Here is a 26,031-nt window from a genome sequence, read left to right as displayed (position 1 = left end):
TCCTGAAAGAAGGTGGTGAGGAGTTGCATAACTCCACCATTTAATAAGTATGGGGAAAAGACTCCATACCAGTTGATTGGGTAGGCTGCATAATCTTCCCAGTACACAAGAGAGATGATAACGGAGTATGCAATAGTTATCGTGGTAGCTCACTGCTTAACACGGCCTACAAGCTCTTCACAAATGTTCTCAATGCTACCAAATGTTCTCTAACTACCAATGCGGATTTCGTAGAGTCAAGTCTCCAATCGACCAATGTTTTGTTCTTAGCCAAATGTTTGAAAACCTCTATGAATACGGGCTAGATGTTCACTGCCAGTTCGTTGATTTCAAACAAGCCTTCTACAGTGTCAAAAGAGATAGGATCCAGCACATACTGCTTGTTCCTGGAATATCTGCCAAACTAATAAGGCTCGTTAGAGCAACGCTCACAAATACACAAGCAAAAGTTATCATTCAAAGGAAGCTCACAGAGCCGTTCCCTTTGAATCACTTTATCGTAAGGGAAGTCAACAAAGGTGGTACCTTGATAACTAAAATAACCCAAATATATGCTTACACAGATGGCATCGCTATTTTCTCAAGAATAGAATTAAAAAGAAACTTTCCTAAAAATTAACAAAATTCCGAACGGTATTGGCCTTTTTGTAAACGAGGACAAAATCAAATATCTGTTGAAATCGAGGCGGCCTGCACAGGTGGAAAATTTCCATGTGGGAGCCTATACTTTTGAAACAGTGCAGCATTTTAAGTACCTAGGAGTTATATTTGCATGTAGTGGTGATTCAACTTCCGCAGTCAGGGATCGCATCAACGCCACCAACAAAGCGTCTTACGCCCATCTTAACTTGTTCAAGTGCCGACTTTTGTGTAAAGCTACAAAGTTAACTATGAACAAAACCCTTTTTCGGCCAATCCTAACGTATGGTTGTGAGGTATGGACTCTTAAGGTTGATAACTGCGCGCAGATTGCTAGCATGGAAAGAAAATTTTTAAGAAAGATCTTTGGCCTAATGGATGATGCTACCTGCAGAATTCGATGAAACTCTGAACTAAACGATCTAACTCAGAACGAGACAGCTGTACGTTTTGTTAAAGCGCAGTGCATAAGATGGCTAGGTAATGTGACTCGTATGCCTGTTGACTGTACCGTGAAGAAAGCCTTGACAGAAAAGTTAATGGGCGTGAGGACCAAAGGCAGACCGAGTAACCGTTGTATAGACGCAGTGGAACACGATCCTAAGAAGTTGGGAATACGTAACTACGAAGCAACAGCTCAAGATAGACCGCTTTGGAGGAGCATTTTGAAGGAGGCTTTGATGCACCCCGCGTTGTAATGCTATGAAAGACGAAGATTTGACTTTAAAGCCCTCTATACCAAAGTTTTGAACATTGGCTAAATTTAAAAACTATTATATTTCAAACATTTTTCAGTTTACTCTTTACTTCTCAAGCTAACGAATAAACCAGTTTTCAGTAAAACCTACGACAGTCACCAAAATTATAGGTTTATAGATTCACAGAATTTATAGTTTTCGAAAAACCACTTAATCTTCAGTTTCACCTTCGGCGTTGGCGCTTTCAAATTTAAACATTTTCAAGATCAGAAACTTCTAAGCCAGACATTTTTTCTCTAGCTTAAATTTTCTGTACCGGGTTTATATTTACTTGAGTGTACATGTATATGGCACTTCACGTTTGGTTATCAGAAATCGTGTTATTAGTGATTTTAAGAAAAATTTTCAAAACAAAAACACAAGTGCTTTGATTTTAAGTAAAATATCAAATGTGCTTGTAAAATTTTCATCAGTGTGAAAATTGTCCACTGAGCAGTGAAAAGTTACGTAAAAATTATAAAGTTCAATTTCTTTAGTAAAATTTCACACTTTTAGAAAGTATGTTAATGCCAATTTTATTTGATTTTACGTATATATTTTTTCAGAACTCTTTCCATGCCTAAGCTTCACAGACTGTACTAAAGCGTAACACTTCGTGCACCAGCTGGTGCCGCACGTAATCTGTCTGCTACTTAGCGTTGGTGTAGTAGTGCCGCACAGTGGTTTGTAAGTGTTGAGTCGAAGCGCACAATAAGTGTAAGGCAATGACAGCAAAGTTTATTTTTATGAGGAAAATTTAAGGTAAGGTAAAACACCTTAATTATTGAGACCACTTTTTTTAAGTTGTAAAGTGGTTTTATGAAAAGTTCTTTATTGGACTTTAGCGTAAAGATATTCAATCTTTATCTTTATCATATATCAAACACTCCATTCCATGATTAGTCACCTCGTTTTGAAAAATTTTTATAGACCCTAAATTTATCAGTCGCACGGTGAGTTTCAAAAATGTGTGGTATAAAGAGGGTTTGTACTGCACCAAATAAGTGACTTTAAAAATAATTCCTTCAGGTATCTTTGTGCGGTTAAGTTAGCTATCAATCATCCAACCGATTATCACTAAGAACAGAGAATCAGAGCTTTAGACTCACTGATCGAGCGTTCTAAATTGGTCGTGGAATACCTAACAGGCTTTTCGGTCCCATCTAAATATTTCACGATAAACCGATTGCGTGTACAGGGACTTTACAAAAGACGTCATGTCTTATGAGCAAACTAAACCGGTCACTGTTGAAATAGTTTATTAATTGATGGGAATCCCATTGCTTATTTCTTGAAAATGTGCTTAGAGCGAAAACTGTTACATGCATGGTTTCAAGTCCCATTTTATTCGCTGGTGGAACTAAGACGATCGAAGGATCATCTACTGCTATAAAAAGCTATAACTCTCATTAAGAGTGGAAACCTCAACTGGAAACCGTCTGATGGGAATATAATTAACTTAACTTCAATATTATTTTGAATTGTAAAGAGTAGGACGGAGTTGAATAGAATATGACAGAGTGGAGTCATCTAAGTTATTCTGCTTACACGAGGCTAGGATTTAGGCATTTTGGCCATTACTTTTTATATTAATTCTTTTTATATATGCGCCGCTTGTATAATTGTCAACATCGGGCAGCGTTTAACTTTCCATGGTGCCTAACTATTCTCCGTTGATCTAAATCCTTATTCTTAACCTTTCTTTCTTTCCAACTTCGAGTATTTGGTATTAATTGCATCATAAAGGACTATTTCGACACTCAACTGGCTCAGTGGGTCATATCGTTTCTTTTTGGGGCTGCCATTACACTAATCTTACCTATGTCCGAATTTTGTAAGTACTTTAAATATATTTTACCCACTGTCTACCAAATCTTTACCTTACCCCATTGACTATGACTTGAAAACTTCAATTAATTTCCATTAAAATGCGCTGAATGGAATTTAATTTCTTTTCTAACATTTTTCGTAAACTGCAAGGACATTCAACTTGTAACAAGGGGAAGAAATGCTTTCTATATGGCATGCAATATATATATGTATATATACAAGAACCCGAATCTATTAACGAGTGTTTATATATATATTGACATCTGTCTACATCTCCCTTTCAAGTTCATACTCCACTACTTATGGATGCAGATATGTATGAATGTACAATAAATAAAAGGTGATCTGATTGGAGGTTCTTTTTCCAATAGGGTTTTTTTGACAGATAACGTGTAACTACTGTCAAGCAAAATACATAACTTTTTTCAGTATTTATTGACATTTCATCATGGTCTTTCCATCAACAATATTTACAAATAGTATTACGAAAATCGATGCTCCGTGAAAAGTGTTCCTCGCGTGCGTTGGGACCCGAATTTTGTTCAGCGGAGGCTCATTTTTGGCTTAATGGCTACGTCAAAGCTAAATTGCCATATTTAGACTGAAGAACAACCCGACTAGAATTACAGTGAGGCATGCCGAAGAATCAGTTAGGCCCGAATTAGGCAAGCCTTATTGAGGCACGCCTCACTATTACCTTACCAGGCGCACGTTAGACAAGGCAAAGATTGGCATGCCAGAACAATACCAAATTTGGTTTCGGTCACGAAAATCTGTGGCAGTGTCTCACTTAGGCATACATTGGAATCCCTAACTGATTTGTAGAAGGGCATCCGGAGTATTACCAAAGTTCGGTTTTTCGAACCTGCGACTAATGAGGCAGATGTGTGACGATACCTTTCGGGACTTGAGCCTAGTTTGGCTGCCTTGCGAGGCGCAGATTTGGAATGCGGTCTGCCTTATTTGCGCCTAATCACCGCCTTACCAAAATTTCTAGTCGGGAACCCGAAACCATTCGGGATAGCCATTACATCTATTGAAAGCAACCGTTCGATGTGGTGTATGGCTGGAGGAATCACCGCCCATATTTCTTCAAAGATGAGGCTGACGCCAATGAATAATAAACGATTTTTTGATGTCATGATACCCATAACATTTTTTTCCAACAAGACGGCGCTACTTGCGATACAACCCATGAAGCAATGGGTTTACTGCGTTGTCGTTTCGGTGAGCAATTTATCTCTCGTCTCAGACTAGTGGATTGACCACCAAAATCGTGTGATGGTATATACATCTTTGGACTTTTATTTGTGGGTGCGTGTAAAGTCTAAATGATTTGTGGATGAAGCAGCTTCGATTGAGGCATTAAAAGCCAACACAGTTAACTAGAGTTATTTACGAGATACCGGCCGAAGTTCTTCATTGAGTCATTCAAAATTGGTGTTTACGGATAGCCGAATTACGGCGCAGTTGCGGCCAATATTTGAAAGGATTTTAAAAGGATTCTTTAAAAAAATGTCATGAATGACTCTACACTAAACTAATTAATCGATTTTATTTTGTATTGCAATTTGAATTCGATGCCTCTAAATTGATCACCCTTTATATACAAGTACAATCTGCCTGTTGGTCTAACGGCCACTCTGACTCAACGATTTCAAAGCAAAAGTCACACTAAAAAAAAACTTTTCAGTTCTCGTGACGCACTTTTCGAAAGTATTTTTATATTTGCATTCAAAGCTGTTTCATTATTTTTGCCTCTCCCCCACAACAACAAAAACCACGAAGCTAACTTTTTCGCTTTTTATTTTCATGCATTTATTTTTTAACTTTTTCCGGTCATATTCCTTTGTCATTATAAGTAGGATGTGCGTGCGTTTTTGACCTTTTCTCTTAAACCCAAAAAATACAAAACTTTAAACTTTTGTGCCGGACAAAAGTTTTTGCCATTTTTTCTATATTTTCGCTCCTTTTATGGTTTGATGCTGGCAAAGTCAATGGCATGATTAAAGGGCTCAAAAGCTGACCACAATCATTGTTGTTTTCAAGTTTGAAATTCGAAGCAACTCACGCCAGGAAAATGGGACACTCGACTTTTTTTAATTATAATTCCAACTTTGGCAAGACGCAATTTCGTTATTAAAATGAGCTTGTAAGTTACGCAAAAATTGCGCCCACTTCACGAAAATGCATTCATTGCGGCAACTAAGAGGCAAAGAAAAAAATTCCAAAATTTCAACTTGACTTCAAAGTAAAAAAAAGCATTCGAAAGTCCATCAAGAATTTCTCCATTATTATTGTACTTATGAGGGAATGTAAAGAACAATTTTCAGGCTAGGTTGTACTTCAGACGCACTTAAGTTCAGCACAAAAACGCATCTTGTTATGCGCCCCTATAGCTCTGTATGTATATCTGTGCATGGCATCTGAATGCGGAAACTTTTTTTTTTATTACTTTTATATATTGTATAATATCCCCTTTTCGAATATACAGCTAACTAGCTTTCTTAGCCGTCCTAAGCACTAAGAATTCGATGTGTAACAGTACCTTCTTTACATATGTACATATACCATAAACACTCGTGGTCAAATTAATAAGTAAGCCATATTTAGACCAGACTAAATTCTTTCTTTTTTTTTAATGTAAATAAAAATATAGTTCATTCTACAGCAAATTATTATAAATCGGAGTCTAAAACTTTGTAGAAGACTCATAAAAATGTGAAAAATTTTCATCTAAATATACGCATGTGAATAATGTTCTAGCTCTAGCATCTAATAATGGTCACTTTTGTGTTCTGAGAGACCTCAATCCTAGTAATATTGAATGGACCTTAATTATGTTCAAATAATAGTAATGGTGTATCTGAAACCTATTTTATTGATAGTTTTTTAAGTTTTGGACTGGTTCAGATAAATAATATTTATCTCAAATAGTCTTTCTCGAGTTCTTCACCTTATTTTCATTAATGGCAATATAAGTTTTTCTTTACTTGAATGACTAGACCCTGAAATAATTCTCTTCACAAGGAAACAAAGGCTTCCTATAATCTTCCCGCTGACTTTCAAGGGTGTGGAGATTCCTTTGAGAGAGAATGTCAAGTACTTAGGTCTCATATTAGATAGGAAACTCACATGGAAACCTAATATTGAGGAAAGAGTAAAAAAGGCCAACGTGGCCAGGTCAGTATTAAATGAGGGTTAACACCTCGCGTTGGTCATTGGCTATATGTTATACTTCGGTTGGTGGACCAATCTTAATATATGGAATACTTGTATGGTGGCCATCTACTATAAAGGCGAGTTAGGCTAATATCATGAGTAAGGTCCAAAGAACAGCACCTTTTATAAATGCATCTCTGGTGCTTTAAGGACTACCCCAAAGAAAGCACTAGAAGTGCTAATCAATTTACCTGCACTAAATCTCGTAGCGATAAACGTGGCCGCCGGTTCGGCGCTTAGACTCAAAAATATGGCGCTATGGAAAGAACGGCGGTTTGGCCACGCCTGTATTTTGCATACTCTGAACAGTCACAAACAAGAAATAGACTATTCTACTCCTAGACTTACCTTCGACAAGATCTTCAAGACAAGTATACCGTCAAGAAGGGAGTGGCAAACACCACGGCCATGGAGAAGGGGGGAATGAAACTTTTATACAGATGGTTCCAAGCTAGACGACAAAGTTGGCTATGGAGTATTTTCGAAAGAATTAGGACTGGAACTATCCGTTCGACTACTAGACTACTGTAGTGTCTATCAGGCAGAGGTTCAAGCCACAAAAGAAGTGGCTACATACCTAAATAGGCAGGCCGTAACAAAAACGACTATAAATTTATTCTCGGATAGCCAAGCGACCATTAAATCAATGAATGCGACTATGCTAAGATCAAAGGTTGCACAGGAATGCCGAGCAGCCCTAAATGATATTAGCGTCGTATTCAAGGTCAGCCTTATTTGGGTACCGGGACACAGAGATATTGAGGGAAACTGTAAAGCTGATGAGCTAGCCAGAAAAGGTACTGCCTTTCAACTGTTCCGTGATCGGAATACCTTTGGCCACGAGTAAATTAATAGTAAAATTACCCAAGAGGAAAATAGGTCATGGGAAGAATAAGAAGATACATGCGTAACAGTCAGGCTACTATGGCCGCAAATAAACAAGAAAAGGACAAAGGAATTCCTTAGCCTCTCAAAGGTCGTGGCTTGTGTCACCGGCCACTGGCTATTTGGAAGGCATTCCTTGAGACTAGGATTATTCTCCCATGAATATTTTAGAAGCTGTAGAGATGAGGAAGAGGAAGAGGAAGAAACAGTACAGCACTTCCTTTGCAATTGTCCAGCCTTAGCTAAAATCAGAGCAGGTTGTCTAGGTAAACATTTTTCAATTCCCTCTGGCGCGGGGATTAGACCAATCCTGCGCTTCATAAGAGCCTCAAAATGGTTTCAAGAGAGTAAATAATCAAGGTTCCCGTGTCGCACAGTGGTGTCAAAACGGACCTGTAAGGTCTAAGACCGACTACCACCATAACCTAACCTAACCTAATGACTAGACCCTCTCTCTACCCCGGATTTACACAATGTGCCATTTATCCTTCATATACAATTCTATGAGTTTAATTACTCTTATGCTGTTTTTTTTTATAAATTTAAATTTTGATATAATTAATTTAGCAGTTGAGATTCTAGATTGGGATTCCTTTTCTAATGTTGTTATTTATCAGTTGTTATGCTATTGTTAAACTTAAGGTAAATGATATGGATAAAGACATATACCTGTGGTAAAAAATACTAGTTATGTAGTACCTTGGCATACTAGGGAACTGAGAACAGTTAAAAACTTAATAAACAAATATTTCAAAACGTTTAAGTTATCAAAACTTGATAAACAAATATTTGAAAATGTTTAAGTTATCAAACTCAATTACTCATAAATATAAACATTCGCATTTTTCCAAAGAACTTAAATCTTTGTATAAAAGTTTAAAGCGAAATTATATTCTTAAGTTCGAATCGGGCGATGTATTAAATCTAGGAAATCATAGTCAAGTATTCCTTCTGTTTCCTACTATAATGGCACTCAAGCATATTCTTTTCTAGATGCAGCTAATCTTCTTGCAAACTTCTTCCGCTCAAATTTTTAAGTACATTTGGATTTGTTTGATGATGCAACTTAAACATGTCACTTGAACACAAATTCCTCAGTCAATGTTGGTTCGCTAACCTTAATGTTGTCTGATGCTGAAGATGGAATTCGGCAACTGCATTTGCTTAACCACTCTAATTAATGTTGAAAAAATCCCTTGAACGGCGAGAGAGGGCTGGAGAGTAACAATAATTAATTGGGTATTCAAAAGTGGCAATAAGAATAAGACCAATTGCCAAATGATCCACGGTTTTAAAATTATTTGAACTTATAGTGAAAGATAAAATTTATTTTGCAGTTAATGGTTTTACCTTTGTGTTTCTCATGGTTTCATGTAAGGTAGATTTACTGTTTCAAATCATGTAGTTTTTTCTGAACGTTGTATATCAGCTTAAAAAAAAATTAAGTTGACACAGACTTCTCAAAAGCATGTGGCAGGATTAATCACACGGTTTTAATTTTCAAATTCACTCCATTCTTTTAAAATCGATTAAATTCTATCTCTTCTCTCACAAATTTGTTGTTAATGTTGATGGCGCGTCACCTATTTCTTTTATGGCATCCTCTGGTATGCCACAAGGAAGTATTCTGGGTCCCCTACTTTTTATAATTTTTGTTAATGACATTTCTATTAGTTTTAATAAAGGGAATTTTCTTTTATATCCTGATGGTTTAAAGACATACTCATTGATTGCAAGTATAGCAGACTCTGTAAGTATTAGATCTAATTTAGGTAGCGTCATTGCTTAGTGTAAAAGAAATAAGATAAATTTAAATATGAACAATGTCTTATGTCTTTTATTCTCATTGGTGACTCTAGATTGTCCAATCTAAGTGAAATTATTGATATTGGTGAGGTATTTGAGTCTAGATACTCTTTTTAAAGACATTTAAATTGTACCAATGCAAAGTCATATTCTGTAATTACTTTTTTCGACGTTTCAGTTCCGACTTTGTTGATCCATAGACTCCAAAGTTCTTATATACCTCTCCTGTGCGTTCGAAGCTGCCATACACCGTCTTTATTTGGAGACCATATTAAGCTTCTCATATTAGTAGGTTTGAACTTGTCGAGAAATTCTTTGTCCGTTATGCCTTGCATTCATCGCATTTCACTGAGCCAATTCAATCCTAAAAAAGTAGGTGCTGGCTCGTTAATTTTAAAAATATCGGATATAAGAAAGGACTATTGTTTCCATTACTTTCCTTTTTGATTTGATGAACGAGACGGTTGACTATCAATCGCCGCTCAAGAAAATTAAGCTGACGAAGCTGACGACATCTGGATATTTTCGTGTTAGGGTTGGTTAGAACTTATTATGCTTTCAATGCTCAGTGAAAAAAAAATCAATGAAATACAAAAATAAGAAAATTTCAAATTGTATTACTAAGCATTCAAAGCAAAAAGGTGTGTAGCTTTACAACCTATTAAACTTTATTACAATAAAGTCCAAGTTTGAAGTGACTCAAAATTCTAGTCGATTTTCGATAATTTTTCCGCTAACTGTTCCAAATTTTCTCCTTGTAAAAAATGTTTGTGCAACCGTTGTACGTATAGACAAAATGCGTAATATCCCAAGTAAGCACCCACATTTTTTTCTTATTCTTATTCAAAAGTTTGAAACTTTTATGAAATTTTCTTCGAATTTTATTAGCCTTGTACAAAGGCTTTACATTGATTTATATGATATTCATTGCATAACAAACTGTTTTTAAAAAAATTAATGGAAATAAAAATAAAAAAAGAGTCAAAACTGATCAAAACATAGTGTGTTCATTACTTTGACCATGAGTGTACATAAATATACACCTACATTTTTTTACTTTTCTTACCTTTTGATGCAATATTGTATTGGTATGCGGCTGGAGGATAGGAAGGAGGCACATAGTGCTGTGAAGATTACTTTACTATATTATGCATGCAAAGTGGTATCATCTTCGAGTTCAATTTCACCCTGCAGACATTTTCAATTGCATTTTTTATGAGACCTAAATGTGATGAAACTCTCATAGTCGGCGATTGCAAATGCGATTTGCTTGCATAGACATGGAACATTCAATGTAGTTGGACTGTGGCATTCGCTAAAGCAGCTAAATTTGATTTGTTCGGAATAGGAGTTTCCAATACTCAATACCTAGAGTAGAAAGGCAGACACAATAGCCCCTTTTATCCGTTTAATCTCAGACCGAAAATATAAGGAAATAAGGATATATTACCCTATGCCTGCCTTTTCGATCAAGCATTCAAATTTTGTATATACTGCTGTACGTACTACCTTAAGTTTCCCTGAACATTCGACAGATGTCGCTCTAAGTCAACTGATTTGAGTTTATTTTTTTCTATTAGGTTGTCATACCCGTTATTAACAGTCCTACCAAAATTATATCACCACTGCTTGACATTTATAAAAGTAACCCGGTCTTGAGTAAATCTAGGTGTTTTCGATATTTTACAATTTTAAAAATGGATTTGCATTTGCAATATCATGTTTGTATTAAATTTTACGTTAAAAATGGAACGATTGGTGCAAAAATCCTAGAAATATTAAGAAATTGTTTCGGTAATGATATTTTAAAGAAAACAGTTTTTAACGAGTGGCATGAAGGCTTCAGAAGAGATTGTGAGTGTCGATTGTGTCGAGAGTGAAAACTGATGAAACAAAGTTGATCGATCAATAACCACAAATGAAGAGATGGCAGAGAACTTCAATATTGGATCTTGATATGAATCCTTTCATGACATTGCAGTTAATGATTTGGGCTTCCGCCGTATTGCTGTGGAGTTTGTCCCAAAGGTTGTGAAATTCATGCAAAAATATGCATATCAACAAGGTCTGATATCATCAAAGACACTATTTCCAAGACCGAATCCATCCCAACATTCACCACACACATCATTACTGGAGACGAAACGCGTGTACATGGGTTTATGAGTATGACACGTAATCCTGACATCAGGCAAGTGAGTGAAGAGCTCCGAATTAACTAAGACCAAAAAACCAATTTTCAATGAAAAAACAAATCACTACTGGCGGTTTGTATGTACTATAACGGTATTGTACACCACAAATTTTAGCCAGAATGACAGTTTTTAAGGATTAATATTTGTGTGTTACAAGACGTTCACGTGAAGAAATTCACCAAAAAAGAAAGGATTTCTGGGAATTCGTGGATTTTGCACCATGATAACACAGCGTCACACAATGTCATTATTATTCGTGAATTTTTTACCAAGAATGAAACCAATACCATCGAATAGCCATTGAATTAATCTGATTTAGCTCACTGCGATTTTTTTGAAGTGAAACTTCTTAGGCGTCGATGGACGAGCGAGAATGGAGAGTAAAATTTCAAGGCCATGCAACGTTTTGGGCATTTTCGTTCCGCGAGAGAGAAAAAAGATATAACGCAGAGGAAAACGAGAGAAAGAGCTGTACCTTATATATATCTTAGGTACACTTTAGGATATTTTTCCTTAGTTTTTCTTTGTAGTTGCTAATTTATAGTGAGAAATAGCATTGCCTACTTTTCGGTGCTTGTTTGTTGATGCAAACTTGTAGGAAGTATATTTTTGGTGCTTACTTTTTGGCGTTATATTTCCTTGGTGCCTACTGTGTATGCATCTTGAATGTATATGCAGTTTCTTCTAATGAATGCAGGATGCTTAACAGTTCGTTGAAGATGTCGATTACACAGGCCGACAAAATTTAACCAACATTCAGACCCAGAAACCAGACTATATATTTCCGAAGGTTTATGATGCGCTGAATCCAAATCTGGCCTCAGAATTGCTCTATTAGTTTGAGTTTTCGAGATATCCTAACCTAAAAGTGCAAAAAACCCCATTTTTGCCCATATTTGAGGTTATGTAGCCTTGCAGATGTTTTCTTTCACCAAAATTAAAGGATGGCATCTTTAAATACAATCCTTCTTTTTTCAAATGGCGTTTTGTTTGCTCAAATATCATTTTTTTTCGCAGAGATATCGCATTTTGAAATTTTCATGTTTCGAAATTTTCCTACACCTGAAAATCGATTAAGATAACATAGACATGATATATTCGATTACTAATTTTCTTGAATTGAGTCTTATTTTTCTTAAAATTTTGTCTCACACCATAAGTGTGCTGACTCACCACATCACTACACTATCTAACCTTTGGGTACCGAGTCACACACAGCCCTAACCCCTAGAAACCACCCCTATCATACCGCGAGCAGGCTAACCCACATAACCGCAAGCAGGCTTTCCCACAAACTCCAAATTTACATACTATTAATCCATATATTTCAGGCCCTCAAACCCAAGAAAATTAGTAAGCGACTATATCATGTCTATGTTATCTTAATCGATTTTCAGGTGTAGGAAAATTTCGAAACATGAAAATTTCAAAATGCGATATCTCTGCGAAAAAAAATGATATTTGAGCAAACAAAACGCCATTTGAAAAAAGAAGGATTGTATTTAAAGATGCCATCCTTTAATTTTGGTGAAAGAAAACATCTGCAAGGCTACATAACCTCAAATATGGGCAAAAATGGGGTTTTTTGCACTTTTAGGTTAGGATATCTCGAAAACTCAAACTAATAAATTAATTTTAGTTATCAATCCGAATTTTGCATGGACAGAGAAGCAGATATTAGTTTAAATTATTTCGGATACTTTTCCTTGTAGACTAGTGTTATCAGCAGTACATCAGCACCGAAGTATGCAACAGTTTGCCCAAAACGAAGATTCGTTAAACTCGAATGTTAAGGGTGCCCAATTCTGTTCCATTTGTGGAACAACAACAAGAGGCACGCTACAAATTGTAGGAGAAGGTTGGCCAAACACCCAAAATGGGTGTAAGTGCCAATTATATATAGATTTCTATATAATATTATTATTTTACTGGGGAGAACTAATATGATTTTTATGAAATTCATAAACCACGACGCCAAATAATGTTAACAACCTAATGTTTGTATGCCAAAGTAATACATTTCTCAAACACTTTAATTCAAAACTCATAGTTCACTATTCCAAGTTCACCCTGGGCTTTAGCTAAGAGCGAAATATTCACATTTAAGAATTCTTAATTTATGTATATTGTTAAGTTTAATATATAGCGGAAAAAGAGAAAAAATTAAATTCAAACGTGCACAGCTCGACTTTGATAAATTTTCGCCGAAAGGCATAATTAAAGTTAGTTTTGTTGGCATTTTGCGAAAGTAAAGCGAAATATCTTTTAAGCATCATAAACAAAAATTTACTGATTACTATGCACACATAACCGTACAGCGCACAAAGGGAAGATGAAGTAAAATGCAGATGGAATAGGAAATTTTATCAGAAAGAGCACCGGTGCTACACTAACGGCAAATACTAGCGTTGGGTGGCGAAGGCGCTATAGGTAGAAGAATAACCAACTTATTTGTATGTAGATACGTGTATTTATTTTATATGCACGTGCTTGTTAGTGTACACACACATCTACAAAATGAATGGAAACGGGAGAAAAAAATCATTTCGTTGCAATGCCAGAAAGTTTTCCATTTTCATTTTCTCCATCATTTTTTCGCAACTTTCGTTACTTTCTCGTCGGCTCACCGCATTTCTCGCCTTTTATCACGAACACCTTCAGACATGAATAATTTATGACACAATTCGTTTATTCGTTCGTTCACTCAGTGAATGAAGCTGGAGCAGGGAGGAGCTGCAGAGAACCAATGTCAGCTGTGTTTGTATAACACAAACTCTTGCCAAGATATTTATGTAGAATTTTTCCGTTCATACCTGGACGATTGGCGCTTACAGTTTGTTGGTTTGTATCGTCTTCACTTTGTCCATTCACTTCCTCTATTTCCAGCTCTGCCCAGCGGTGACTGTGATAATGAAGTGGACTAAAGTAAGAGATTCAGCAGTCGACCCTCCACCTCTAGCTCTTCCTCCCTCATCATTTTCGCTCCTTTTCTTACTCACGCTTTTGTTCAGCAAGTACATTTACTTTGGTCGCCTACTATTGCTCAATTGCTCGGTCGCACCGCAAAAGAAAGCAAAAGTCGTCGGAGACAAGTACAAAATAGAATAGAAATGATAGAATATAAATGGAAACAAAGGCTAAAAAAAAAGAAAAGTAAAAGTAAAAAAGCCCATGCTACGCCAGTAGAGATGTGAATAAACATTTTTATGGAAATGAAGTAGATTACTAAAGGTAGGCACTCTAGGCAAGCATAACTGCAAAAGCCATCAAAGGATCCAACTCAACTTGACTTGACTACGTGGTATTACGTCGCTTTAAAATAAGAACTTTGCACCATAATAAATTTTACTGAAAATTTAAAAGTATTGTGCACTTTACAAAATATAGTAGTATACGGTTTCTTAGCATTTAAATATTTTCGTACCAGCAAGGCTTTTGTAATGCATCGAGTCACCTGCTAATAAAGTCATTACATCAAATATGTGATACATCTACACATAGGTACATATGTCCATGTTTTTACCACCTACGAAATTGGGTCAAATACTTGAAATTGGCAGCTGCGTGCATGCACGATGAGGTAATTTACATAATAAACGTTTATAGAGTCCATTTTTAGGAATGCAGAAATGCACTGCAAGAATTTATTTGGAATATGAAATCAGAAATAAACAGGAGTTTCAGTTTGGACGGAACCAAATATGTATTTTATCCTTTCTTTTAACACTTAACATGCGGGGCATCGCAACTAATTGTTTATGAGTTACCGCGGGCAAAAACTAGATCATTTGCGTAAAAATGCCAGCATAAAATATTTTTCAGGATATTTAAGATATTTAAATAATTTCTTTAGTATTAAATTCAGCAGCATAACTATCAAAAAGATTAAAAACACGTTGAGTAACGTTTAATGTATATTTGAACAAATTAAAGCTACAAAAATACACATCGGTGATTTATACGTAATAAACTAAAAATCACCTACGTGAAGTCAAACTTTTCTTTTTTTACCTTGCTTTCGATTTCTCCTGATTTTGTGTTTTTTTCATATCCAATGAGAAAATTTAGAGTATTTTCAGCAATTTTTTTTTACAATACAAATGTAAAACGATATTTAAAATTTTAGGTTTTTTATTTAACTTCTTATACATACCAAAATAATTTTTTTTTTTTTTTTAATTTTAATATATTCAAAAAGGGCGCTGCAGTTGAACCTACCGAAAAATTGGACCTGGACGGTGTTGTCCATTTTGGCTATTTATCTGAAACACAAAATCCCAAAAAAATTATTGACCAGTATGAATGTAGCTATGTCCCGTACAAGAATAAAGAAAAAGTGCATATAGCGTAGTACACATAACAGAAGTGAAGCTTTCAAGGCAGACAAAGAAAGAGGGAGAGACCCGAGAGAGAATGAGACAGAAAGAATATATATACAAACAAGCGCCAAAAATAAGGCAGTGGTATTTCTCGCTAGAAATTAGCAACCATAAGGAAAATCTCGGGAAACATAGCCAAAAGTGTATCTAACTTAGCTCTCGCTCTCCTTTTCCTCTATGTTGTATCTTTTTTCTCCCTCGCGAAACGAAAATGCCCAAAACGTTGCATAGCCTTGAAATTTTATTCTCCATTCTCGCTCGTCTATCCTCGGCTAAGAACTTTAACTTAAAAAAATTTACAAAATGGCGAAAATCGAAAAAATACGAAATAATTGAAATAATAATATGAATCTAGTACGGGCGAGAGCGATTGATGTTGTGAATAACATATTCAATTTCAGACAATTCGGTTGAATAGTTTAGTTTTTTTTTGTGACAACACCAGGTCGAAAAAAAGTAGTTGTGAGATAATTGAGTTTAAAGGTTTCGTGGCGATTCTGACTAAAACGGCTGTAGAATTGAAAATACTATGGATATCCTTCCAAAAATTTTGCCGTTTATTTTTAAAAGCCAATACATACTTTCGAAATATCAAAACAAAAAGAAGTCGATTTTTTTTTTAATTCTAGGGACCCCTTAATTATTTTACTGCTCCCGTGCTGGCCTATATTGCGACTTTCTAATATTTCAGCCGTTTGTACTTATTTACTGAAAATCATTCTTATTTCTCTCTTCGATTGCCAAATTTGTAAGAATATATAATACTTTGCTTTCTTCTAAACATTGTTTCACCACGCGTAAAGTTTTTCTTTTTTTTTTAAGAATGAGGTAGTCCTTTGATTGCCCGAATTGTCCTTCAACTTCTGGTTTTAAGTTTGAAAGTGTTAGGTTGACTTCGAGAATATTAGAGTAGTTGTCCATGAATATGTGACACCATTTCATCATTAAGGGCTGAGCACATCTTGAATTGTCTTCGAACGATTTTTACCTTCTCCGCAATATATTTCTATTTATTAAATTATTAAATATACTTCTCCCGCAGATTACGACTAGTCATTTTATTTAGACTTTCCAAAAAACAGAAATACTACATTCCATGACAGAAATACACTCTGAGGTTTGCCATTGCCTGCCGACGGGCGACTGCTATTAGAAAAACCTTTTTCTTAATTTTTCATCTTTCACCGAGATTCGAACCTACGTTCTCTCTCTGAATTCCGAATGGTAGTCACGCACCAACCCATTCGGCCACGGCGGTGACCGTTGGGTTGAAATGATCTACAAAAATATTCCTAGTAAAATTTTAATCTAATATATGCATTCAAACTACATATTTCGCTCCAATGGGACTTTCAACCCCTTCTTCCACTTATTCTAAAAACAGTCGGCATAACAATTGCGAACTTGATATGGCCATATTATTCTAATTCATATTATGCTTCTCATTGTGGGCCATAATCGTGTAAGAGTCGTGTTTCCAACTTGAAAATTGCTAGAATTATTGCATAAACGTAGAGTAGTAATAATGTCACCGTACCCCAGTGGGTGTATCCATGACTATTATTCTGATCAAGATTGGACATGAAACACCAAACCAATCAAGGTTTCATTTTTCTTCAGCATTAAACTGTAAGTTCTTCCATTTGTAGAAAAATTGATAAGTAAATCATATACTCTGTACTGATTTCATAGATAAAATAGATGTATGAAATTCTTTTCAATTAGAGGAATCACATAAAATACGTTTCGTTCGTTTTAATACTTTTAAATATTTTATATTTAAGACCATCTCCTATACCTAACTTAAACCAAATTTGCTTCGTGTGTTAAAAAAATACCTATTTCCCCACTTCAACTACAAATATACTCTTTACCAAGCTTAAGTGTCACAAATTTGTGGAGATAACTCGATACTTCTGGAGCCATTCGTTGTCCAATTTGCCGAACGGATACAGTACTTGACACTGAGAGCTCTAAAAACTTGTTAAGTTTCAATTACGCTAACACCAACACTAACTTTTACATCTTCTTTAGTTTTATAAATTTATTACAGGTACTTTCCATAAACATTTCATACTACTTAAATACGGAATCGATTGCAAATTTCAAAAATCCATGACTTCGCCGAAGCGTCAATAAAGACACTGCAAATTTATACTTAGCCAAACCGCTGGTGATTGAAATGATTGCTGCTTATTACAAAGTCGAGAGTTGCTCCACTAAAGACCAAATCTGCGACGCTTAAGTTTATGGGCGCATCAGAAAATAGTTGTGCATTGATTTTGAACGAATCCATATGCATTACGAGGGGTGCCTTGTATATGTCGGGATTTGGCAACCCTGGTGTTGCAATCTGGCAACTGACAGCTGTATCGCAAAGTTTGACATTTTTTGGCTTTTACGTACTCAGAACGTTTTGAAATACAAGCGCTACTTGTGTTGTTTACAGTAACTTAAAAGATTCATCTCGGTCCAAAAATGGAATTAAATCGTAAACATTTTCGTGCGATTATTTTTTACAACTTTCGACGTGGATTAACTCAGCAACATTGCATGGATGAACTAAATTCATTTTTTGGCGATGAAGCTCCATCAAGAACCAGTGTTTATATATGGTATGGTGAATTCAATCGTGGTCGTAGTTCACTCCAAGACGAATTTCGTGAAGGTCGTCCAAAATCAGTTGTTGTTCCGAAAACCATTGATGCTGTGCGCGAACTGATATTGCAACGTCGTCAAATGACCTATCGTGAGATTGAGACAATCTTAGGCATTAGTGGGACCAGCATATATTCAATATTGCATAAACATTTGACTATCAAAAAAATTTGTTCGCGTTGGATCCCACACAATTTGTCAATCGCTTAAAAAAAGGCTCGTGTCGATTGGTCGAAGGAAATGCTCAAAAAATACGGTCGCGGGGCTTCAAAACACGTCTATGACATCGTGACAGGTGACGAATCATGGATTTACGCATATTAGCCCGAAAGTAAACAGCAGTCGACTGTATGGGTGTTTCAAGATGAGCCAAATTCAACAAAAGTTGTTCCCGCACGAAGCACTTCCGAACAAATGGTCGCCTGTTGTTTCGGAAAAACTGGGCTATTCTCAACCGTACGACTAGAACAACGCAGAACAGTAAATTCTGAGTGGTACACAACCATTGGTTTGCCAGTTGTCTTCCAAGAAATTAGGAAAACCAATCGCCAAAGACGGATCACTCTTCACCAGGACAATGCGAGCTCTCACACATCAGCTCAAACAACTGCATTTTTGAGGACCCAAAACATCGAATTAATGGGTCATCCGCCGTATAGTCCTGACTTGGCACCGAATGACTTCTTTTTATTCCCGTACGTAAAAAACAAACTAAGAGGTTAACGTTTTTCGACACCTGAGGAAGCGGTTGCGGCATTCAGAATGCATGTTTTGGAGGTACCTCATTCAGAGTGGCAAAAGTGCTTCGACAATTGGTTCAAACGCATGCAAAAGTGTATAGATCTTCATGGAGAATATTTTGAAAAGCAATAAAGTGATTTTCGATGATTAAAATTTGTTTTTGTTCTCTAATCCCGACATATAAAAGGCACCTCTTGTACATACATTTTTTGCAAATAAAATATCCGCAATCTAAGAGTTTACTGATAAAGCTACTTGGGACTTGTGTCGATAAAACAAAATCATCTAGATAAAGTGTCTGCTGATGGCAAAGTGGATGAATTTTATTTGGTTTCGTGATCCACTGCTCATCCTGTAAGGCTCTGCTTTATGGCCTACAATTATACACACTTTCATCTTTATCTAAAAGAGTAGACATCAGAAAAGAAGACGACTAAATAATTTGAGTTGCTCATACAACTGAAAATAATTTAATAATGGACTGTATTGAACGGCAATCTCCTCATCAAGATGTGCTTCGTATGTCGCTTTGATATTAAAACGGATCAGACGATTATAAGACCCATCCGTGATGATCTCTAAAGTGCTGGCAAGTTCAGCTCGATTTCCCTTAAAATTGATTCAAAACATAGAATTCGGCTAGGCAATTCTGAAACTCATCAAAAGTGCCGCTACACCCGCAAGCTTACAAAAATGTTTCCAACATTTGATTTCCTTTAATTTACTCTGAGCGAAGCTTGCCAATTTATTGCATTTACCTGTAAGGTAATGCGGACGCTACTATGTATAATTTGATACTCCAAACCGTAATGTGTCCATATGCTGAAGAGAATTTATAGGTTAGTGATCCAAAGCATGCTTCCGAAATTAAAACAAAAAATTGTTTTTAATTCTCATTTAATCGGGTGCATTTTAGGTACACATAATATTACAAAAGGTGGCCGTCGCAGCCGAAGGGATTTGTGTGTCACTATCATAGAAGTTTTCTATTATATCCGTCATGAACAAGCTGTTCAAAAAACAACTACCTGCCATTCGGAGTCAGCATAAAACGCTCCATAAAGTAAAGCAGGAGCTCGGCTTAGCACTCAAAAAAGCGATACATTTAATTTGCATAAATTATGAACCTTTTTGACCAATTTCATAAAATAAATAAATAATTGGCGCACACAGGTATTTGACGGAGCACTCCTCCTATTTGTGTTGTGCATCTTGATGTTGTTCCACAAATGGAGCGACCTACAGTTTTAAGCTGACTCCGAAAGGCAAATGGTTTTTTGTGCGGTGCTTTCTCAGAAGCTTTTCGATTTATTATTAAATATATAGCTCGACTTCTCAATTCTTTCCCTATTTTTTGTTTTCTTTTTTGATACGGAAGTACATATATATATTTTTATCACATTATTAAATCGTCTATTTTTATCCTTAAAAGGAATGCATTAGACTTTATAAAGCCAGTTAAATGACACATTCCTACAGGTTACAAAAACAATTGTGATAACCTTTTATAACTTCAATATAAGGTAATGATGATCGGACCTCCAATTCTACTAATATTTTCCAAATATGGACGTAATAAATTATTTCTTTCAAGGTATTTTCCTATTTCCAAAATTTGTTTCCTGCTTTGCATATTTCATGCATCGAAACTATAAGTGGGATATGTACATATGTAAGAAACCTCGTGTACGGTTATTTTACCAATTTCCGCTAACCATTCATTAGAGGACCAAACAACCAAAAAAAAAAAAACAATAACAATGTTAAAAGCTACCCTAACACTAATAACAACAATGACGTTAGAAATTTGCTGCAAGGCGTTTGCTAACGAACACCAGAGCACCACCAAGAGTAGATGCCATGCGAATATGCCCACACGACGACATATATGTATGTACTATATATGTGTGGCCGTGCTATTTAGAAAAGGTACTGAGTGAACATATGCAAAAATGTACTAGAATTGTGCGGCCTCATTTTTTGAGTTTTCATTCCGTATTTTTTATGATGTTTTTCATATACTTTCATGTTTGGCTTTGCACAGTTCATATTTTTATTATGTATACTCATTATTCAGTTGACGATAATCAAAGGCAAAAAAATTAGCAAAACAAAATTATGAAATAAAAAAAATTTAGGCAACATGCTACACGAAAGTTCATAAATAAAAAGCTAACAAAGTGAGTATGCAACGCGCGATGCATACTTCTAGGAGCAGGCACAGAACACACATAAACACAAACTTACGTAAATAGATGCATATAAATATATTTCGTTTAGGTAGTAGAGCTGCCAATTTTCTCGATTTTTAAGAGCCCAGGATTTTCGGGATCTCGTATTACAATCCCGGAATTTAGACATTATTTTAGAAATTAACTCGAAAAAATTACAACAATATTTTTGAGAAGCGCCCCTAGCATATGGTTGGTTGGTTGGTTAGAGTGGTGATTCATCCTGAATCCAACTAGCGCTTCTGCACCATTTTGTTGCCACATCCTCGTTACCAAATTGTTTAACAGTTATTTACAGCAGGACTATATCCAGTCTGTGCGGTTTAGGAACCTTATTATGTTGTTGACGTCTAAGCCAGACAGCTGCTCGAGACTCTCGAACAGCGGTTTGCCCAGGGTTGACATTCTGTCCTTCCATTGGGCAGGGCATTCACAGAGAAAATGGAAGATTGTTTCTTTTTTCTCCGATTGTTTACAACTATGACAGTATGTGTTGTGAGGGATGCCCATTTTGGCGGCTTGTTCTCCGATAGACCAGAAGCCAGTTATGACTGCCGTAAGTCTACAGGTGTCCCGTCGTTTCATGTTTATCAATGTCGACGATTGCTTGAGGTTGTAGGTGGGCCATAACGTTCTGCTAATTTTGCATTTCGTCTGGTCTCTCCATCTACACTCTGCAATTCGAAGGTATTTTAGGGAAATTGCATTCTTGACCGCACTTAGTAGAGTGAGTACTGGTACTGCAAGAGCGCTATTATGGCAGATCCCCCTCTTGCCAGTTCATCAGCTTTTTCGTTACCTTCTATGTTCCGGTGTCCCGGGACCCAAATTAAGGTTACTCTATGGTTTTCACTCAAGTTGGTGAGGCTATTCCTACTTTGATCCACCACTTTAGAGGTTGTGGTAGTCGCATCCAGCGCCTGGATTGCAGCTTGGCTATCCGAAAGAATAGCGATATTGCCCTTAAAAGAGAAATCTGCGATTAGTAACCTACAGGCTTCCCCAATTGCTAATACTTCCCTAGCATATAACAACTAATAAATAAATGGATTTTAAATATCCTACTTTTTATTAAAACTGAAAAATATTTCAAAACAAATTTAGTAATTAAGCGGAGGTATTTTGCGGTTGAAAGAAGTCATACATTTTTCAATCTCGTACAATTTAAGCCGAAATTAATAGATTCAATTTATGTATACCTTTTTAACAACAGAGGCATTTGCATGTGTGGCGTTTTCTGTTAACTCTCCGGTGGGCACCAGGGTCTGGCCAAACTTTTTCAGCTTTGGACGTGAATTTAACATATCTCTATTATAGTTAACGACTTGATCTTCCAGGTAGCTGCCTAATTTTTAATTTTCTATCGATCTATGGATATAACCTTTCAAAAAGGATTCTCGAACAGAACGAAAAAAGACCAGACCCGGGAGCCCAACCGAAGGTTTTAGAAAAGGTGTCCAACGGAGGGTTAAATCAAAACAAAAACAAAGACGTTCCAACGAAAATGGTCTATAATTCTATATTACGATCTTCTTTTGGCTAAAAAATCATCCTGAACATCCTAAATGCCTTGGAGCTGTAAATCTAGGCGTTTTCTTTTCGCCAAGCGTTAGCAAGTGGTGAATAGATGAAACAACTGGTATAAGTAAATATATCTTGGCAACGCTGGATTACATATGTTTCTGTAATAGTGGTGTGAGTTGTAACCGTACTCGTTAGCAGTGAATCTTAATCGATAACTTTGTTGCTGCTTTCTCATGCAAATTTTTCGTCAAGTGAGCCGAGCAAAGATAAAGCGAGCAGTGAAGTGCAGAGATCTTCTGTTAAGACAAAATAACGTAAATTTTAATAATCTGGGTATTAAAATTCTGCACACAAATTTATTTGAGGTCATAATCTGTATTTTTGAAGGTATTAGCTTACTTACTGACGCAATAAGGGTCGGCGAAATTAAGATTGTATGGGTGAAATTCAAAAACAAAATCAACGCAGCCACTGCCAATGCTAATTCAGGGGTCTTCGATTCACCAAGCGTTAGCAAGTGGCGAACAGATGAAGCAAGTGGTGTAAATAAACATTTGGAAAGCAGCTGTGAAAAATCACATTTGCTTGGAAGCACTTAATGAGTATAAGTAAGATCGCGTTCATACAGGGAAACTTTTGGGGCTTCAAGTCGTTACTTTTCATGCTTGTGCTCTGTTAACACCCTTTGTGTTTTTGCTGTTCTCACTGTTGTTGTTGTCTGCAGACTAAAAACTAAACAATTGCAATCAACGGAGCTAGCGTGTGTGATCAGGGCGGGAGAATTCCCAAAGTTGAAGCAACCCAAAATTGAAGCGTCGCTCGGAGTGTTTGAGAGAAAGATTTTGCGCAAGATTTGTGGACCTTTGCACGTTGGCGAGAGCGAATATCGCAGGCGATGGAAGGCTGAGCTGTATGAGCTTTACGACGACATAGACATAGTGCAGCGAATAAAGATCCAGCGGCTACATTGGCTGGGTTATATCTTCCGAATTAATACATTCGCTTCAGTGCGGTACCAGCTAGTGGTAGCAGAGAAAGAGGAAGGCCTTCTCTGCGTTCGAAAGATCAGGTAGAGAAGAACTTGGCTTGGTGTGTCCAGAAACGACTGGCTAGTTATAATCAGTCAAAATTGCGTAAGCGGTTATCGCGCCAATTAAAAAGAAAGAAGAAAGTTGAAGCAACAAAATTCGCTCTGTGTGAACGCGGTCTAATGAAGAATGCCTAATATCAGCACAGAGATTTGGCAGCATTGAAAATAATGGGTTTTTTGGTTTCTTTCACATGCAAAATTGCCCGTCAAACCAGCAGAGAGGGGCGCCTTCCTTGCTGCCTGAGCAACGACTGGTTGGAAGACTAAATGTATTCAACTTATTTTTCATTTCACTTGCCTCTCACTCTGCAAATCTGTTATGAAGTAACAGCCAAAGTTACTCTCACAATTTTGCTTCGGATGGCCAAATCTTGTAATATATCATCCTTGTCTTACATTACCAAAGAAAATAATTCACAATTAAATTTTAAGAAATTTGAACTCTTTCTAAAATTAGCACTAGTTATTTTAATAATACAGCCCTAATATAACCTTCGGAGTTGAAAATTTTGTGAGCCGTATGCGAAATGCGCACTTGTTTTTATTATCCGTATTACCATACCATTTTTAATAAAGCAGAATTTTGTAGAGCAGAATTTTGAAAAACATTATTTCGCAGTAATGAATTTTATCAAGTAAAATTTTACAATACAGAATTTTTATACTCGGAATTTTGAAAACAAAATATTGGTCATAAAGATTTCGCACCCAAGCCCAGTTCAATCAAATCCTTTTTTTGTAAAAAGTTAAAGTCAGTGCTGCTTCATTGCTCATAAAAGGAGATTTTTCTCTCTCCATTTTATATGCTTTGTAGAAAATTTACTGGATCCTCTATAATCTGGATCTTAAGGTAGACCCACCCTTACCACACCGAAATCCATTAAGAACCAATTGGAAAAGATTGAAAAATATAGTAAATAACAGAATATATTAAGAATTATTTCGATCAAACAAATCACTCTCCCAGAAACGCTTTAGAGTAGGAGAAGACATTTAGTAGGGCCTACAAAACGTCGTGTCTTATAAAATATAGTAAAAAAATGCATCTTTCTTGGTGGAGCAGTGAACTTTAGGCGAATAATCTAGATAGACCTTTAACCTTAGCTACTCTACAGGTAATTGAGAATTGTGCAGTAAAAGTTGGATAAAGTACAAACGGGCAATTAGGGCCGCCAAGAAAGAGAGCTAGAGAGAGTAATGCTCTTTTATCGAATCTACCAGGAATTCTGCTAGGCTTAGCCGTATACTTCCCACAGATCATCATCATTCACAGCATTACAACGCGGGGTGCGTCAAAGCTTCCTTCACAAAACTCCTCCAAAGTGTTTTATCGCTTGCTTTTCCTTCGTAGTTGCGAATTCCCATTGCTGCGAAATCCGCTTCCTACTGCGTCTATCCATCGGTTTCTCGGGCTTCCCTTCGCCTTCGCACCAATTATCTTTCCAGTCATGGCTTTCCTTACAGCGGATTCAGCAGGCATACGGAGCACGTGACCTAGCCACCGCATACGCTGCGCCTTTAGTAAACGCTAAGCTTTCTCGTCTTGGATAAGTTCATTCAATTCCGAGTTGTACCTAATTCTGTAGCTGCCATCTTCATTTTTAATGGGTCCGAACACTTTCCTTAAAATTTTTCCTTTTGAAGTTAGCAATAAGCGCACTGTCATTAATTTTCATAGTCCACACTTCCCACAGATCAGTCAATGGCATATTGAGTCAAGAAACCAGATAATACCTACTTGACCTACTACGACAGAATAATCTTTATAACTCCTCTTAAACACCCATCAAGTAGAAATGAAAGTATTGTCAGGATACGTCGAGACAAATATAAACTCACTTTCAAATTAATGTTTAAAATTATACTTTAATTGTAAGAAAGAATATGAAAAGGATATAAATATGTATGAGGCGCGTAGATCGGTTAGCGACCGTCATGTTCGTCGTTCGTACGATCACTGCCGTTGACGATTTAAAAATATTACGACAACAGCTTATAGTTGCCATACATCGCCCTCATGTAAGGTTGCCATGTGTTTACAGTATTATGTGGAGCAACATCTCGCAGATATAATCATTATGAAGAAAAAAGGCA

The sequence above is a fragment of the Anastrepha ludens genome, chromosome 3 (assembly GCF_028408465.1).
Source record: "Anastrepha ludens isolate Willacy chromosome 3, idAnaLude1.1, whole genome shotgun sequence".
Classification (NCBI taxonomy): Eukaryota; Metazoa; Arthropoda; class Insecta; order Diptera; family Tephritidae; genus Anastrepha; species Anastrepha ludens.
The sequence above is the reverse complement of the archived record's forward strand: the minus strand, read 5'-3'. Positions refer to the sequence as shown.